This window comes from Phyllostomus hastatus, unplaced genomic scaffold (genome assembly GCF_019186645.2).
Source record: "Phyllostomus hastatus isolate PE091 unplaced genomic scaffold, TTU_PhHast_1.1 phas_contig_1162, whole genome shotgun sequence".
Taxonomy (NCBI): Eukaryota; Metazoa; Chordata; class Mammalia; order Chiroptera; family Phyllostomidae; genus Phyllostomus; species Phyllostomus hastatus.
Window position 1 is genome coordinate 3,629,472 of NW_025333537.1, and position 18,683 is coordinate 3,648,154.

General features: G+C 40.0%; 1 protein-coding gene and 1 non-coding gene across 5 annotated transcripts in view; both read right to left on the reverse strand.

The window, feature by feature from the left end:
* Positions 1 to 18,683, reverse strand: part of BICDL1 (BICD family like cargo adaptor 1) — a 78,563-nt gene that overhangs the window by 30,591 nt on the left and 29,289 nt on the right. The gene's annotated exons all lie outside the window — the stretch shown is intronic.
* LOC123823709 lies at positions 1,192 to 1,298 on the reverse strand. The gene has a single exon (XR_006786575.1). It is a non-coding gene; the product is annotated as a U6 spliceosomal RNA (small nuclear RNA).

Below are 18,683 nucleotides of genomic sequence, written 5' to 3' on the forward strand. Positions count from 1 at the left end.
GCTGGAAAATATAAGGAAATACAGAAATAGAAACCTTTCAGTCTAGTTTCCTGGTGACCTTTCAATAGCCAGAAAATCTCCAGGAGCCGTGCCTCTCTCTCTTGGAGATACAAATTTTCCTGCCTAGGTTTGGGGCAGCAGTCATGGGCCTTGGAAATAAAAATTGTCCTAGTTCTAGGTGGTGGTGATAGGGAGTGATATTAAGACAATTCATTTTGATAGTAGAAAATGGCAGGCATGGGACTTATGGTTTACGTCCCAAAATGATGACTTTTGGCTACCTGAATAGGCAGCCAGTAACAGTTGGGGCAAAACTGTGTCAAAGAATGCCATCTGTAATTAATTTTATATATATATATATACACATATAGTTTTAGCTTAGGTATTTCTTGTTCTTCAACTCTTTTTTTAAAGAGAGAGAGAGAAACATCAATGTGTGGTTGCCTCTTGAGTGCCCCAAACTGGGGACCTGGCCCACAACCCAGGCATGTGCCCTGACTGGGAATTGAACCCGTAACCCTTTGGTTCACAGGCTGGCGGTACTCAGTCCACTGAACCACACCAACCAGGGCTGTTCTTCAACTCTTAAATTTTTTTTCTATAGTAAGAATAATAAATGTTCAGAGTTTAAAACAAAAGGAACTGAAGGACTGAAATAAAAGTTAAAGTCCCCACATATCTCTACTCATCAGTGCCACTCTCGAGTGATGGCTCTAAACATCATCCATAGTGGAGATATTTCTTATGGTTCCTTCTTGAAATTTTCTACTGATATCTATCAAAAACATTACTAAAATTTTTGGCTTTAAAAATACATATATTTTAACATCTTTCCATGTCAATATGTAAATCTACCTTATTCTTTTTAACAATTGTCTGGTATTTAGTTATACAAATATATCATGATTTATTTAACCAGTCCCTACTTATGAGCATTTAGAGTGTTCCAATTCTTTGCTGGAAAAAAAGAAATCCTTGCTCACCTATCTTTGAGCTTGTGTGAATATATCCTATAAATGAATAAATTCCTGTAAGTGGGATAACTAGATAAAAAGATATGTATATTCATATTTCATTGATTATGTTATTACAGTTGTCCCCTCCCCCATTCACTCCCCTCCGCCCTACACACCCCCTCCCATCCACATTCCCCCCTTTAGTTCATGTCTATGGGTTGTACATATAATTTCTAAAAATCTGGAACGCTTCATAAACTTGCGTGTCATCCTTGCGCAGGGGCCACGCTAATCTTCTCTGTATGGTTCCAATTTTAGTACATGTGCTGCCGAAGCAAGCCCTGTATATTCATTTTAATAGATATTACCAAACTGTCCCCCAAAAATGTTGCCTCAATTTATACCTCTAGCAATAGAGCACAAATATGCCTACTTCCCAGTACCTTGCCACCACTGGGTATTATGAAACATTTTAATCTTTAAGTACTTATTTCTAATATTCTCAAAGTATCTCTTTTACTTTCACTGCATACAGAGATGATTATAAAAACAAGACACTTGAGAAATAACTCTAATTTCTGTTAAAGAATGCTGAAGAATTTAACACTGAAGTGGTCCCTGAGCTATCTGAAACAAACTCCTTTTATGATCTGAGTGCTTGGGTTATTATTATTTAATCTTCATATTGGCAAAACAAACTGACAGCATGTTCCTTTTCCCCGATAAGCTTGATTAGGTCAGAGCACCAGCTTGGACAGACTATTTGCTCCCCACTGAGCAGAGCTGTTCCCTGATCACCCTTTTACTGACATGATTAAAAATGAACATTTCCTCAAAATGGAACACATAAGTTAAATTTCTTTAAACTGGCTGAAGTGGAACTGTGAACTACATACTTTCTTGTTAAATGGAGAAGAGGAAATTGCATTGGTTACACATGAGCATTCGTTTAACGTATTTGTCAGAAGGGGAAAAAATGAACCAATTAATTTAGAAATTATGGTAGATAACCTATTTTAACACTCTGCCTGATTTACTGAACTTCAAGAGAAAAACCCTTGGTGCTTGCTCTCTCTCTGGAGCATTCCAGTGCCGACCCCCTCCTCCCCCCAGGAGGGTTTTCTTCGCCTTTCTCTCTCCTAAGCTCCAGGGGCCCTTCTTTCGCCTCTGCAACTCCTCTGCCGAACCCACAGAGCCCAACTGGTTCACTCCTTCCACAGCTCACTTCTACCTCTATGACTCTCTAAATAAACTTTTTGCTTGTATTTGGGAAGAGAGAGAGAGAGGGAGAGAAAGAGAGAATGAATGAGAATGAGAATCTCAATCTTTTCCCCACTAGGGCATGATGAATAATGAGCATCTGCCTAAAATACCTTAGGGGTGGCAGTGAGAGTGGCAATCAGGATGATGACAACACCTACAGCAACGCTTCGAATATCAAGCATCTATTATGCGCTTTACTCTGGTCTAAGCATTTCACATTTATTAACTCGAGTAGGCATTCTGACGTTTCCTATTTACAGATGAGGGTATCAAGGGTAAGGCATTTTTCCAAGGTCATACTTGTGCTGGTTAAGTGCTGAGCTGGATCCCTACCCAGACCTACAGCTTCTACACTTGTACCTTCAGCCTCAACACACAGCACCCCTTTCCTATGGTCCTTCGCTCTCTCTCAAAAATAATTAAAAAACGAAAGTGACATTGGAGCAACAACCTTAAATTTATTCTAATGTAGAACAGAGGGTGAATTATTTAAAACAATTTGTAATTTACTGCAGTTCAAAACTGTTGCTTTAGAACACTACTTTAAAACATAGTGAAGTTTATTTTTCAATTTGGCTATAACAGAACCCCAGTGCAGAACATGTGTGTTAAAAATACTGTCAGCATTTTGCTGATCCCCTACCAGTCTTTCTGTGTGTGCACAATTAGTTAAGATTCCTACAGATTTTTCTTTTCTCACATAGTACTGTATCACACCATTTCCATGTTATTTATTATTACTCTTCTTAATCATCATTTTAAGTGACTATGTAATATTTCATCAAGTATATATGCCCTAATTTCCTTCATCACTCCCTCACTGAAAGGCATCTGGGGTTTTCCCAGTTTTTGCAGTTATAGTGAATACACATCACTGGGACGGTGGTGGTAGAACTTTACCTGAGTGGAAGTGGAATGGACAATTTTGCCGTGTCAGAAAGGTAGATGAATACACTTTAGAAAAAAATACATAAACGAGTTTATGATTAGCTGTTGCAAACTGAAAAATCCAATGACTAAGAAGTCTGTATTGTTTTATTTTCAAGGTTTTACTGTTTAAAACTTTCCAATTCAGTAGTGGTGCCACGAGCCTACTGGTAGCACATTATATAAGCCTCCCTTTCACTATCTTGATTACAGTAAGGAAAGTGATGGCCATCTCCTGAATGATAAATAAGTGCAAAAAATGTAAAATAGCCTTTTTGTCCTCATAATGCTTCAGTATGCCAATTCTTCCCAAAGCCTTTCAAAATAAAACTCAAAGGTGAAGTGTGTCATGTATATCTACCTTTTCCTTAATGTATGGAGGCAAAAGGACTGTCACTAATACTTTTCCAAAGAAAAGGCTTCACTTCTAACAATATCATGGGCTAGGTTGTTTGGACGACCTCCTCCTGAAAAGAGCTAAAAATACTGGATAAAACACAAAAGACTTCTTAGAAGCACTAAAGAGCTGACTAGACAGTGACTGAGCCATGTCAATGTCTCACTCATGCACATTAGTACAATGAACCACCGGAACACACACAGTAACAAATAAACCAACTGCAGCACGAATGAGTAACACAAGTAAACGCCAGGGGGTGGAGAAGGAATAACTAACCTACCTAACTTTGGGAAACAGTCTATGGACAGTCTACCCTAAGGTTCCAGAAAAAAGGACCTAGACGCAGACACTGCACTGCAGCTTAACGAGTTTGTTTTTTTCCCAGAGTCATGGGTTAGTGATTCCGATAGTACTGTGTACATCTAACAGAAGTGAACAAATAAGTAAATTTAACATGGATAATGAGGACCAGGTTCTTCTCTTGTGGAAAAAGAAGTTACAGATAACAAAGAGGGAAGGACAGAATGAACTCTGTGGTGTTGGATTGTAACTGAAGATATCAGTATGAACTTATGGTTTTTGATATATACAAGGTGGGGCAAAAGTAGTACGTGAGTATGCAGAAGAGTTTATTCTTTCTTAATTATTGTATTATTTTCCATATGAGCTGCAAACCTACTTTACCCAACCCTGTGTATATAGGAATGGACAGACTGGGAAATAATTATAGACACCTGGGTGCGAGTGTGTGAGGGAACATACACTTATTTCCTAGCTCTGTCCCGAGATGGTCTAAACATAATGATATCCGAGCAGCAATGGGCACACTAGTTCTCAGACCTTGGTTTCTAAATACCAATTTCTAATAAATGAACCAAGGCTCCTTGGAGAAGTGACTGGCTCCAGGGTTTCACGAAGCAGGAAAAGTACAAAATGAGACCGGAACATCCTGTCACGCCCAAAAGCAGGGAAGTGCTCCAAAAGTGACGGTGGTGTACTGAACGGACACAGGAGTCAACCCGAAGGGGTTCCCAATGGTCGGGGCTGGGACTATTGATCAATAAAACAAATAATGATAGTGGTGGGTTATACTGCATAGAATACGATAGTCACGAGTCTATGCTGACAAGCAAATCACTGAATAAATAAATTAACGGGGGAGAAGGAAATGGGGTAGCTCTTCCTTATGAAAGAATTCCCATTTAATAAATGTGCGAGTTATGATGGAAGTAAAAAACTATCACTAGACAAGCATCACAGTAATAACCGTTGAAGGCAAGGGCTAGAGGATGAATGCTAATAAGTAGTGGGCAAAAGTTTGATGAGAAACAAGGTATTTGCATAGTCTTAAAGTATCTCCCCATAATATTAACTACAAAAGGGAAACCTCTCTCCTGCTAGATGCTGAGCGCTAGTATTCTGGACATTATTTAGCACATGAGTGGTTTGGAGAATGATTTATTTGGAGAATTACATATTTGGAGAATGAATGATTTATGTTTCCTTATTCAAATGCTGGTTCTCCCATCAAGTGCTATTTTCTCTTTATAATACAGAGCACGCTCCCGGGACTCTGCAAAGCACCACTCTACTACCAAGCCAAAGCAAACACAGAAGCAAACATCTAAAAATTCCTTTAAGTGAAAACTTGAAGGTAAGTTTCATATTCAAGCTTTTCATTTGATTTTAATGTTCAGTGGGAATCTGTTTTCCTGAACAACCCAAGTTCAATGCCTTAAAGGTAGACATTTACCCACTGAATCCACACTGGGTTCTTATAAGTTTCTGCTGTTACATGGTAGCAGTGTGGCTAAGGACAGCTGCTGTCCTACCTTACCAGTTAAGACCCTCTTAGTTCAGCTAGGTGATACAGGCAGATGAAACTCACTTTGTACCCAGGATTACACCCAAGGATGTTGACTGTGACATGGTTTTTAACAGTAAATGAACTGGAAGCAACCTGAATGTTCACTGTTAGCAGACTTGATTAAGAACATTATAATATATCAGTGTGATGAAATGCAAATACACACACACACACAGACACACACAGACACACTGCATTACTATGGAAAGATTTCAACAATGTAATATATACAGTGAAGGAATAGCATATTTGATCCCATTTACACACAGTTATGTGTATACATTTATGTGCACAAATGAATGTCTAGGAGGCTGTTTGCTGATAACATTCTGATGATTCCCTCTGGCAGATGAGAGTCCTAGCAGTTTTTACTTTGGAAAAGTCGGGTTTTTTTAGTAATTTTTGAACATTCTACAGGAAGTATACACTGTCTTAATAATTAGGAAAAATAAAACTATTTTTAAAAAATAGGTAAATTCATAATACACCAAACTAGGGAGAAAAGTGAAAGAAAGGAACATATACAGTTAATACTGAACAAAGATAAGGGATTTTAGCAATAATGAGGCTGGGGAGAGCGATACAATAATTACAATAAACCTCAGACAGTTTAAATTTAGAAAGATGAGAGGAAAATGTTTTTATTTAACTTTCGAATTTGAAAATGCACAAAGCTTCATGTCTCTATGAGGTTTATGAAGAAGTGTAAGACACAATTTCCATCCTCAAGGAGATGAACAGCCACAAAGCGGCCAATATAAGGACCAGAGAATATTTATATATACGCACTGGCAGGCAGTCTGAGACGTGCACAAGTAGCTCCAGACAAAATATGGCAAATGTCCTAAGACCAGGAAGAACAAAGTGTACCGCTGTGTAACCTTGAGAAAATGATACAACCACTACTACCCCTCAGTTTCCTCATCTGAAAAATGGTGATTACAAGATCTACCTTTGAAGTTATGCCAGCATTAAAATGCAATAATGTAGATGAAATGTTTAGCACAGATTAAATATGTTATAGCTATTACTAGAACTTATGGTAAAGTGAAAACTCAAAAGAGAATATTTGTTCAAAGAACAACAGGCAATTTGCAGACTGAACCCACAGACTATCTGGTTCAAACCCCTGGTTTAGCATATGATTAAAAACTGAGGGATGGGTCGACAAAGTCGGGCCTGTCAGCGTAGGATCTGAGTGGGTGCAGGGTAGGGTCCTGCCTAAGATCAGTTTCTTCCATTACAACTTTGTTTTAAAGACAAAAGTAGCCACATGCTGGACAATTTTCAGGGATACCCAAAACTCAGCCCCTGGAAAGAGGAAAGTGACGCCACCAACGGTGTTCATGACTCACGGGAGGGATTGCCTGATCAAGTCAGTGCATCACCGGTGGGCCTGTTCCCACGAGGTGTTTGTAAAAGCCGCCCTTTGACATTTAGAAAATTCGCACCCACTAGATGGGGCCAGGTCTAATTCTGTTTTATTGAGACTAACTTTAAAACCAGAGCACGAGAATAGTTTTATTATCATTATTATCATAATGCTTTTAATCACTGTCTCCAATGTAATCCCTGAGCACCAAAGACCAGCAACTCTGGCACCACATGCTTTAATAGAAAAAGACAGAAGGACAAATGTTAATCTGCTTCGGATTCTAACATACAGCCATTATTCAATGTCAGATTCCTGCTGTTAGTTAATAAAAAACATTTCGGAAGAAGAGAGAATAGATTTTTAATTTTATTTTTATTGATTGATTTTAGAAAGAGAGAAGAGGGGGAGAGAGAAAGGAAGAGGGGAGTGGTGGAGAGGGAGAGAGAGAAACATCGATTTGCTGTTCCACCCGTTTACGCACTCATTGGTTGAGTCTTGTCTGTGCCCTGACCAGAGATCAAACCTGCATCCTTTGGCAGATCCAGAAGATGCTCTAAGCAACTTCACTACCAGGCCAGGGCTGCGAGTAGGTTTTTAAAATTTTATTTTTAAATGTTCTATGAGAACTCATACAATAAGATAGGCCATAGATATTCCCAATATTCCAATCAGCTTTTGATTCATTCTTTTTTTTTTTTTTTAAACCAAAATGACACACAATCTTGTGTTAACTCGATGGCCTGGCAGTTCGCATTAGTTCCAGCAAGGACAGAACACTTGCTTTCTATGCTCTAAACCGAGGACACAGAGATAAGTAAGATTCAGTTCCTATGGGAAAACTGTCTTCCAAAAACACAGTCTTTCTTCTCTACCAGTTACTTCATGGTGCGACCTCAGACGCACTGCTTAATTATCTGTGCCTTAGTTTCCTCACCTATAAAATGAGGATAAAGTGGTGACTACTTCCAAAGATTGTTGTGAGGAGGAAATAATACATGCAAGTGCTTAGAACAGTGTCTGGTACACACTAAGTACTATATGTGCTAGCTGTTGCTATTTTTGTCATCTTCGTCATTATTACACGCTAGCTCGAATAATCTCAAAGATTAACCCTGATTTAACATCTGATGTTCAAGACATCGGCACAAAAAAGTCTGAAAGATTAAATGTAAATGAGGGAATATCTTGAAGAGTCTAAGAAAATTAGGCATAGGGATTGATGGTGGATGGAAGGAGACAGCCCTGGGGCAGAGCGGTGGGTGGAGAAGTTAGGCACTCTCTTTCATCCATGGATGGCGGTGGGGTAATGACAGAGAAAGCTTGAAAGGTCTGGGGGGAAACGGGGGAGTGGACCTGGGAACGAAAACAAGCTAAAAGAATTACTATCCAGTCAAATCGGGCAGGGCACTGTCCCCAAGAACATGCCTATCTTGGGACAGGCCTCGCAGTTCTCTCAGGGTGGAAAATACTATAGTACGGTAGGATTTCCTGGAATATGAAGTGTTAATGCTTCCAAAAGGAGATTATGCCCAAGATACTTGGGAGAAAAAAAAAGGAGAACCTTTTCATAGTGAACAGAAAGGGTGAGGGGAAGGTAGATATTTGAATGACATTCTGCTGAGTAAATTTTAATTTAGCATAGTGATGGGAATGGGCTGGGGTGTCGGAAGGACACATTTAGGATTCCCTCAAAAAATAACTGTCATGTCTAATCCTAAAAAAGAAAGAAAATTCTAGCATTTTTTTGCGGGGCGGGGGGGGGGTTGCTGGTTCATATAGCTCACCAGGGGGCTCCTCTAGACCTCAAAAGGTTAAAAAGTTCAAATGTTCTTATTTGGAGTTGGAGGAGCATTAAAATCAAATTATGCGCCCCCCCCACCCCCGCCCCCTGCCGAATTTGCCTCCAGGATTTTGCTCATTGGAATGTCTTTTCCCTGAAAATTTCCACCTGGTAAATTCTTAACAGCCCAGTTTTTTTCAGAGGTGACCACTATGTTGCTTTTATAATCTCCCAGGATAAAATGACCTCATTATATATACTGCAGTCCTAGAATACTCTTACTTTGAGTCTTACATGCTCTATTTTGTTTTTTACCACACACTGTTTTATTTGTTTACCTGTTTTCTCTCTTATACTGTGAAGGACTTCAGGACAGGAATTGTGCCTCCTATTTATCTTTGTTTCCCTAAACGAGTACATGGCACATAGTAGGTGCTAAAATGTTTACTGTATGAGATAAAATCTGAATACCTTATATATGAGTACTTTTTGAGATAGTCAAGCTATGACTGTTGAAAATAGAAGTGGGATTACACTAACCCCCAGGAATGTCTCTTTAGCAAAGTTCCAGTAGGACCATCCCCTTAGTAAGATAATCCCCTTTGAGTTGAATAGTCCCTCCCCAAGACAGGGCACTATTTCCTCTTTTAGGTCATCACCAAGGCCTAGTAGATTCTCTTAGGTTTTGCTGCATATTACCCAGGACTGATCCATCTATGTGCTGCTTGGTGCTGCTACCTATACTGCCTTCACTCTGCTTTTGCACATGGAATCTTTTAATACTTAGGAACCACAACTTTTTTCTCTGACCCTTCTATAAACCTCATTCACATCGTGTTTTATAGGGTCATTATTTTTGATAGTTGATAGACTTGAAATTCTTTTTTTGAACTTATAAAATAGGTACCCTTCCAAAAAAGTATATGGGGGAGTGAGCTTAAAATTCCGATTTCCCATGTTCTGTTAGTTTGGGTTGAATGCAACAAACTAAACCTGAAGAAAAAGAAAATAGTGAATATTTATTTACTAAGGACTCTCTATGTCTAAGCACTGTTTTAGGTAACATACATCATTTCATTTTACCTTAATGTTATGGCCTATGTCCAGTTAACCGATTTTATAGATGAAGAAACTGAAGTTAGAAGAGATTAAGTCATATAGTTGAGATCACTTAAATTAGTAAACGATGGAGCCGGTATTCAAAGGTATGCCTCACCCCAAAGCTAATGAAAATGCCACCACACGACCACGCCCAAGGAAAAAGACTGTCCTCACCCCCACGGCCAGTTAGGTTGAGCAGTAAAAACCAGACCTCCAGTTGCTGCTGCTCCCTGAAAGCTTTGAAACTGTTTCGTATTTACCTCCAGCCTTGACCTCTGTTCTGACTTCAGGTTACTTACCCAACTGCCTACTCCACAGGCCCACTTGGATCGCTGATGTGCATTTCACACTCAGCATGCACAACCACCAAACTGCGCATTGAAAGGCCTCCACCCCAACGTGCTTCTCCCGAGTCTTCCCTGTCTCAGGACACGGCAACTACATTCTTAAGAAATTTTAGCCCCAAACACAGGAATTACCCTCGACTCCCTTTTTTCCCCTCAGATCCACGTCCAATCCATCCACAAATCCTGGGGGCTGTCCTTTTCAAATTTACCTCAAAGGATTGTTATGAGCCTGGATGAGTTGATATTTTAAAGCTGCTCAAACAGTGTGGCACACATAAGCACTCTGTGAGTATTTGTTGAGTAAACTAAGTCTCCAGCACTCAACCACTTCTTCCTGCCTCCACTCTCCCACTCAGATTGCTGACTGCAGAAAGCAGGAATCATCACCTCCCTGGCTTCCCTGCTTCCAACCGTGTCCTGCAGCCTCCTCTCCCTGCCGCAGAGCAATCCCTTAAAAACCCCAGTCACGTGTCACTGCTCAGAATCGTCCAGAGGCTTGCTTTCTTACTCAGAATACATGTAATAAAGTCATTAGCATGGCTTACAAGACTGTACACGATTCCTCCCCTTGCCCCACCCTCATCTGTCTCCTCTTTTACCCACTGCATCCTCTGTGCTCCGCACTCACGCTGGCCTCCTTGCTGACCTTGGCCCTGCAGAGCACACTCTCACGTCACAACCTGCACGCCTGCTAGCCCTCTAGCCGGAATGCTCTTCCCTTAGACACTCACAAGGCCTGGTCTCTCACGCACTCAGGTCTCTTCTCAAATGTCGTCTCGTCAGAGAGGCCTCCTTTGTTCACCCTCCTCTCACACATGCCCACCTCTATTCCCTTCCCCTGTTCGCTTGTCCCCTGCAACACTGATGACACCTGGTACATACAGCCTCTTCGTTAACTGAATGATTGCCTCTCTGATCTTGATGTCAGTTCCAAACAGGCAGGGCCTTTGCCTCCTTTGCCACCATAACCCCAGCAATCAGAGATGGGCTAGGCATACTGCAGAAAAATTGGTTGAATACAGGGAAATCATATATATTCATTTATTTTTCACTTACAGTTGTTTACAACACACTCCTAAATGTCACAGGAACTAAACAAATTCTATAAAATTCCTACATTACAGAATGAGTTTGCTTTTTATCTGGAAATTTTATTTTTAAATACTAAGAATTTTATTTTTAAATCTTTCATTTGAGCAAAACAAAGAGAAGATGAATCATGCCAATTATTACCTTTGTCTGTAATTACTAACCAGTAGTCACAAAAATACTACATAAATTAGATATAAAACCTTCCCCCGCCTTCAGATTTACCTTATCTGTTATGTACTTTTTGCAAAAACTATTCAAACAGAATTCAAGTATAATGTTATTTTTTTACAGAGAAAAATCCACAGCAAGATTTTCTTTTTTTTTATCCTCACCTGAGGACATCCTTATTGATTTTTTAGAGGGAGGGAGGAAGGGAGGGGGAGAGAGAGAGAAACACTGATGTGCAACAGAAACACTGAATGGTTGCCTCTTGCACGAGCCCCAACTGGGGACAGAACCTGTAACCCAGGCATGTGCTCCGACCAGAAATTGAGCCTTCAACCTTTCAGTCAACCAACTGAGCCACAGGGGACAGGGTACAAGATTTTTTTCTGAAAATTATCTTCTAGTAAATGTTTAAACACAGAAATATGGAAAAGCAGAGTTTAAGTAGTCTGGTAATCTCCTTGTGGGACATTCTACCAGCACATTTGGGCATTGGTAGATGAAAGCACTTCTTGTATCTTGCCTCACTAAGATGATTTATTATCTGATGGTTGCCATGGAAACAGTAGTAATGCTGACAAGGATTAGCCCCGTAGGATTTTACCACTGGGTGTAGAATTATTTTCTGTGGAGTCACTGGGAAGGAATGCAGATATTATATGAAGATAAAAAACTAGTGAGACTCTCTGCAGGAGGAGGATAGGGGAGCCCAAATTCTTTCTCCAAATCAGAGTCTACCTGTTCCTTGTAACACCTACAGCCTGATCATCAACTTCTCAGCCTCTTCAAATCCTCCATCCATCATGAAGCCTTTCCTAGTCAACTATAGCTCTCAGTTCTTGCTTCTGTCTCTCAATTCCTTTTTTTAAAAATGGCCCCCATATCATAATTTAAGTATCTAATGATAGTGTTGTGCATGGTCCCCTAAATGCGAACTGAGGGAGCAGTTACCGAGTGCCTAGCCTGAGCCAGGCGCCAGTGCTACCTGCTGTCACGTGAAGTATTTCACCAAGTCCTCCTAACGACGCCTGCCAGGAGATACTAGTAACACACTACCTAAATGAGGGAACTGAACTTTGGAGAGATTAAGTGACTTCTCCAGTATGATGAATTATTTCCCCCAAACAAGCCTTATCACAGGCACGGAACTATAGGTGCCTCAGAGGAAAGGGTGGCTCAACTTCTCTTGCAACTTTTCCAGTATTCAGAAAGGGTTTGGCTCACAGCAGACGATCAGCTGACAACAATTTGAAGAAAATCAACAATGAAAACAAAAAGAACTACATATATGTGAGCAGATGAGAAGGCAGGGACTATTGGTTTATCCCCCTAACAATGTCATGTACTATTTTGAAAAAATTAATTAAAAATTTTATATAAAGCTGTAACTATGAACACATTGGTGTTTGGTTGTGATCAGTTGTGATATATGCTCCAAGTCATTTGTTATTATTAAGTAATGAAGTAAATACTTTAGTTAAAAATATAAATAGTAGCAAATTCAAAATGTTCATTCATTACTTTTTCTTGAGTGGGGAAGAAAAGGTATAGCTGCAGCCAGTCCTCAGAGCAAACTGAACATCATGGAAGCATTCCGAGCATGTGTCTTGATAAGGAAAACAAGGTTCAGAACCTCTGGTTTAAGGAAGAAGCACTGGAACACGGATCACCTGCCCTGACTTCCTGGCTCACTGGATGAACATAAGCAAGTCAGGTAAGCAATCTGGTCTGTCTCCTCAGGCCTTTAAAAAATAGCGGATAAACTAACGCTACTGCTGGACTGTCTTCAGGGGTGATTAGAGTTTTCCTGGTGTTGTGAGTTGGCATCTGTTCCATTTTTTTTGTTTCTCCAAGGATGGTAAGAGAGTCAGAGTAGCTCACTACTTCCAGAATCTGCCTAGTGGCCTGGCTTTGTGAAAATGATACTAGTTAAGTTTTGAAGTTGACTCAGTTTTTTCCTGAGGCAAATGGAAGGTCAAAGGATGAGTCTGTGTGTGTGTGGGGGGAACAACAACCGAAAAAAATCCCAAACCAGAAATGTATTATGTAAGCCAGGCTACAAAAAGTAAGTTGTTCCCAAGTGAACATCAACTTCTCAGGGAGAGTTGAGAGATTAAAAGCATATCTCAATTTCTCAGATATTAAATACATAATAAAAACCTGTTTCCTGCTTCTTCAAGATATTGGAAAATTGATTAGTTAATGTCTGCGAAGGCTTTCAGGTATAAAGTGCTATCTCTCTGCTAAGTCCTATTCTATTTAAAAATTGCTTCTGCTTTCTTTCTGTCAGTCAACTTCTATGTGTATCTGGAAAACCAAGATGGAGATTATTAATTAACTGCAGTCTTATAAGCCTGAAAAATTTGGGGAGCAAGGAAGCTTGAAAAGATAGAAATGAAAATTTGGAGCACATTCAGGCACAGGCTTATTTAAATGCCAGAGTGATTACTCCAAGCCAAAAAGAATCCAAATGACCTATCACCTCAGATCTCCTAGGTGGCAGAGAAGGTGCTCTATATAAATCAAAATGACCATGCATGAATAAACCTAGCATGCTAAGGAAGAGCAAAAATACAACAAAGGCAGCAATTCCAAATAATGTGGTAACCCAATACCACTGCAACATACATTATTGAACATTTACCATAGGCAAGGCAGTTAGGCAACGAATAAGATGCAGCCCTGCATTCACAGAAGGACATGAAATATGTAAAAGAACAAACTAGAGTTGCATTTTTAAAAGTAAAGGCAACAGCACAAAAGCACATCTAATTAAAACGTTCAACTTGCCCTGGCTGGTGTAGCTCAGTGGATTGAGCTCGGGCTGCGAACCAAAGCATCACAGGTTCGATTCCCAGTCAGGGCACATGCCTGGGTTGCAGGCCAGGTCCCCAGTGGGGGCCACATGAGAAGCAACTACACATTAATGTTTCTCTCTCTCTCTCTTTCTCCCTCCCTTCCTGTCTCTAAAAATAAATAAATAAAATATTTAAAAACATTCAATTAATAGATGTTAAGTTCTGGAAAGTGAATCCTATAATAAAGCATACTGAATCAGTGTATTTATTTATATTTGATCATGGTGAATTGATATTTCTATACAATGAGACTCACCAACAGTTCTAAGCTTTCCAACCAATCACACATATGTATGACATAAACCCAAAAGAATGGGCCACAGGCAGCAGGGAAGTACATTTCCAGATGAACTTGAGGGAAAACCAAGTCTGATGCTCCCAGTACAAGGAAACTGTTATTGATTCCGTAGCTTGTTTCCACAGGCTGAACAATGTGTAGCTGTTTTAAGTGTAGCAGAAAGAATAAAACTAGAATAAAGGCTGTCTTACTGATTATGGAGTAAAATCATAGTAGTTCTGAAATCATCCTCTATGGTTACAACTTCTGATCCATTAATTTTACTGCAAGGAATCTATCTTCAGGAATAACTAAAGAAGGTGTCAAAGATTTATGTACTAGCAATTTCCTAGGTGTATATCCTAAGGAAATGTGTGCTTATGTTCACCACAATATATGCCCAAGATCATTTATAACAGCATTATTTGTTAATAGCTAAAACCTATAAACAACCATCACCAAGAAAAATAGGTGTATTATACAGGGTCCAGCACAAACAACACCCTTTTTTATTATAAAATCTTTTACTACAAAATTATAAGCATGTAATTCTGTAACATAACAATATCACACTCAAGCACATCATATGACATTTTAGGTGAAATGTTCAAATTAAAATTATAAATCATTACACCCATATTATTACCCTACCCACCACACTCAAGCAGGTGTTACTTCTGCTGGACCCTGTATATCCATATAATGGAATATAATATGCCAAAGCAAATGAATTACCTAAGCTTCGTGTATCAACGTGGATGAATTGTAAAAACAATTGTTGAGCGAAAGAAATCAGACACAAAATAATTCACACTGTATGATTCCATTAATGCAAAATTCCAAAACAGGAAAAACAAAACGGTATTATTTTTGGATATATGCCTAGCAAGTAAAACTCACTAGAAAGGAAAGGACTGATTACCGTAAGTGTGGATAGTGATTCTCCTGGGGGGAAGAAAGGGGTGGTGCTGTGGAGGGGCTTGTGAGAGCCTGAGCAGAGGGCTCAGTTAATTCAAGCCCAACTCCTGACCACCAGCAATGGTGAGAAATAAATGTCAAGGCTATGGATCCCTGTGTCTCTTGAGAGAAATAGGCGTGTGAAGCCAAACTCCAGTTAGGAAGATTCTTGGATGCTCTTATGTTCCAAATGGGGCTGTGAAGTCACCTGTCATGCCCCCTCCATCCAGTTCCCAACTGCCCAGGACCAGATGCTTCTGTTCGAGCCCGGCACTCCCAATCCAGGGAAGGAGACCCACTGCCAGATGGAGCTCTTGAACTCCTTGGTATTTAGTTAATTCCAGTATTATAATTTTGGTTAAAAATAAGCCCAGTCATGCCTTCCTGAAGTTACACTCAAGTCACCTTGGTTGTAGTTTGCATAGTCCCAAGCCTATACTCATTAAAAGACAATTTTCGGTTTGTCATTCCTACAGATGACAAATCTCATCTGTTGTATTTAAACTCCTCCTTATTTAAAAAATACTTATTTTTTTTAGAGAGAGGGCAAGAGAGGGAGAAAGACAGGGAGAGAAACATTGATGGGTTGCCTCTCAGAGGCCCCCAAATGGAGACCTGGCCTGCCAGCCGGGCATGTGCCCTGTCCAGGAATCAAACAGGCAACTTCTGGGTCCACAGGATGGTGTCTGATCCACTGAGCCATACCAGTCCAGGCGGTCTTCCTAATTTCAATCTTAGAGATACAATGTAATTTCTGGTTCACTTTCCAGAATCAGAACAGTAAGTTATATGAACCAAAACCATGTTGGAAATTTACATGTAAAAATTTAGTTGCTGATGTGCTATTTTCATCAAAATGATCTATGACTTTGAAGGGTGAGAAACTGGGTTCCAGTATTTGGTGGTGTTGAAAGAATGATCTTTTAAAAGCCAATGCCTGAGTATCATAGGCTACTCTTCTCATCAGAAGGGGGAAACACAACTGAACAATGGAGGATCTCACATCACTGCCATAGTCCCGGGGTCAATCTTGGCATCACTGACTGAGGGACTACCAGCTACGTGTCATCTGATGTTATGCATCATAAATGCGTATCTTCTAGCCAAAAGTGGTTGATTTCAATCCACCAAGCTTTAATATATAACTTCCAGTTAACAGGAAATGACAAAGACTAGAAGAATGAGCTAAATGGCACCATAAGAAAGCAACCAGACAAATTCAGAGGCTGGAACTTTCTACAGAACAACTAGCCCAATTTTTTCAACATGTCAACACAAAAGGGGGACTTGAACTAAAATTAAGAAACACTTAAACGGGTAAGACACAATGTAATAAAAATAAGGCATAGTCCTGGATTACATTCTGATTTGCCAAATAAGAGTAAAGGACATTTTTTGAGGTCAAATAAGAATACATGAATGTAGACTTAGAAAAATGAAAAATTATTGGAGTAGAAAAGTGGAGATCACTAACTAAAAAAGCAGATTACAAAACAATATATGCAATATATGATTTTGGTTTTTAAAAAGGTTAAAAAATAAGTTAAGCAAAACAAAATCTCCGAGGCAGTGAGTAAGAAGTGCCAACTAGATGGAGCAATCACCGTACTGGAATGGTGAGGGAGGCCTTCAGGAGGAGAGGAGCTAACTGCCAGCTGGTCCTGAAAAAATGGGTGGAATTGATTCTTTAACCCATCAATCAGCCTGAAAGTGACAGGGCTGTAGGAAGGACAGCTTGACTAGGCCATGAGATATTTAGGCTAAACAAACAAACAAACAAACCTCCCATTAAATCTTAATCAGCTGCTCCTTGCTCCTTGTTTCTGTATTGCTCCTGATCCCAAAGCCGCCACCAGGAGAGGAGCTCTGACTTACTCTGGCCTCGTTTTCCCAAAAGATTCCCCTTTCTTGGCTTCTGAGAATGGAATGTTTTGCCTCTGAGAATGGAATGTTCTAACACAGGTATATGTGGGGCCCTGTATGCATGTAATGGGGTGAAGGGAAGATATGGTGGAAGGGAGTTTTATTTTGAGACTGTCAAGACAGCAGACATGACCTTTTCAAAACACACAGGGTTCAGTTAACTTCATGAACGTGCTCACTCCAGTCTCCTTTCTCTTACATTTTCATCTGACTGAGTCCTTCACACATTCATGTGCCAGGTGCACACAAAATTACATGCACACAAACACAAAAGGAATTGTAAACAAATGCTGAACTCTAACTAATGATGAACATCCTGAATTATTAAGGAGTAAAGTGTACTGATGTCTCCACCTTACTTTAAAATGAACCAGGAAATAAAATGGAGTGATGGATAATGTGATGCCTTGCCTGTAGCTGGTAGTCAGTTCTCAATAAATGTTTGCTGACTTTATGAAAACTAAGCCAAAACAAGGTTACATACAGTAGGTTCTGAATTCATATTGGGAATCATGTTCTAGATATGAAATCTGAAATTTCTGAAGTCTGTGATCCTCTGAGAAGCAGGACGCCTAGAAACAAACTGGGTTTTTGTTATACCTAGACTGCTCGTCACTCAGGTGCTGTGCGAAGTAGCAAAGGCTAAAAAGAACTCAGGTGTGGAAATGCAACTTGAGGTACTTATGAGAGGGAAAAAAAGAGAAAGTACACATTCCTGTAAAAGCAGCATTCACTAGCATAGGTGTGAACAACTACTTTGGTGATGTGGGCATAAACCTTGGACTTGGAGATTATGAGGTCTGTCTGGAAAAAGTCCAGCTATTGTTAATATAGTAAGAACTGTTTGCGTGATATCAATGTAACCTGGCAGCCAAGGAGGGTGGACTGGAATGCACGTGTGTGAACAATGACAGCTTCACTGCACTAGTCAGTGGGGGGCAGTAGACTCCCTGAGTGCACATGTGTACTGTGTGGTTGTCACATTCAAAATGACTGAACAAATAGAGAAATGATTCTGCATTAAATTTTGTGTTCAGCTTGAACATTCCTCCGCAGAAACTATTCAGATGATTGAGAAGGCCGCAGCTATGGGCAACTGGTGATTGGCAGCTTCATCACAACAACACACCTGCTGATGTACCACATCTCCTGCAGTTTTTTGGTGAAACATCAAATCACCCAGGTGGCTGACTCAGCCCCCACCACAGCCCAGATTTGGTGCCTTGCAACTTCTGCCTTTCCCCCAAACTAAAATCACCTTTGAAAGGGAAGAGATTTCAGACCTTCAGTGAGATTCAGGAAAATACGATGGGGCAGCTGATGGCACTTGGGAAAACTGTGTGAGGTCCCAAGGTGCTACTTTGAAGGGGACTGAGACGTCACTGTCCTACGTAC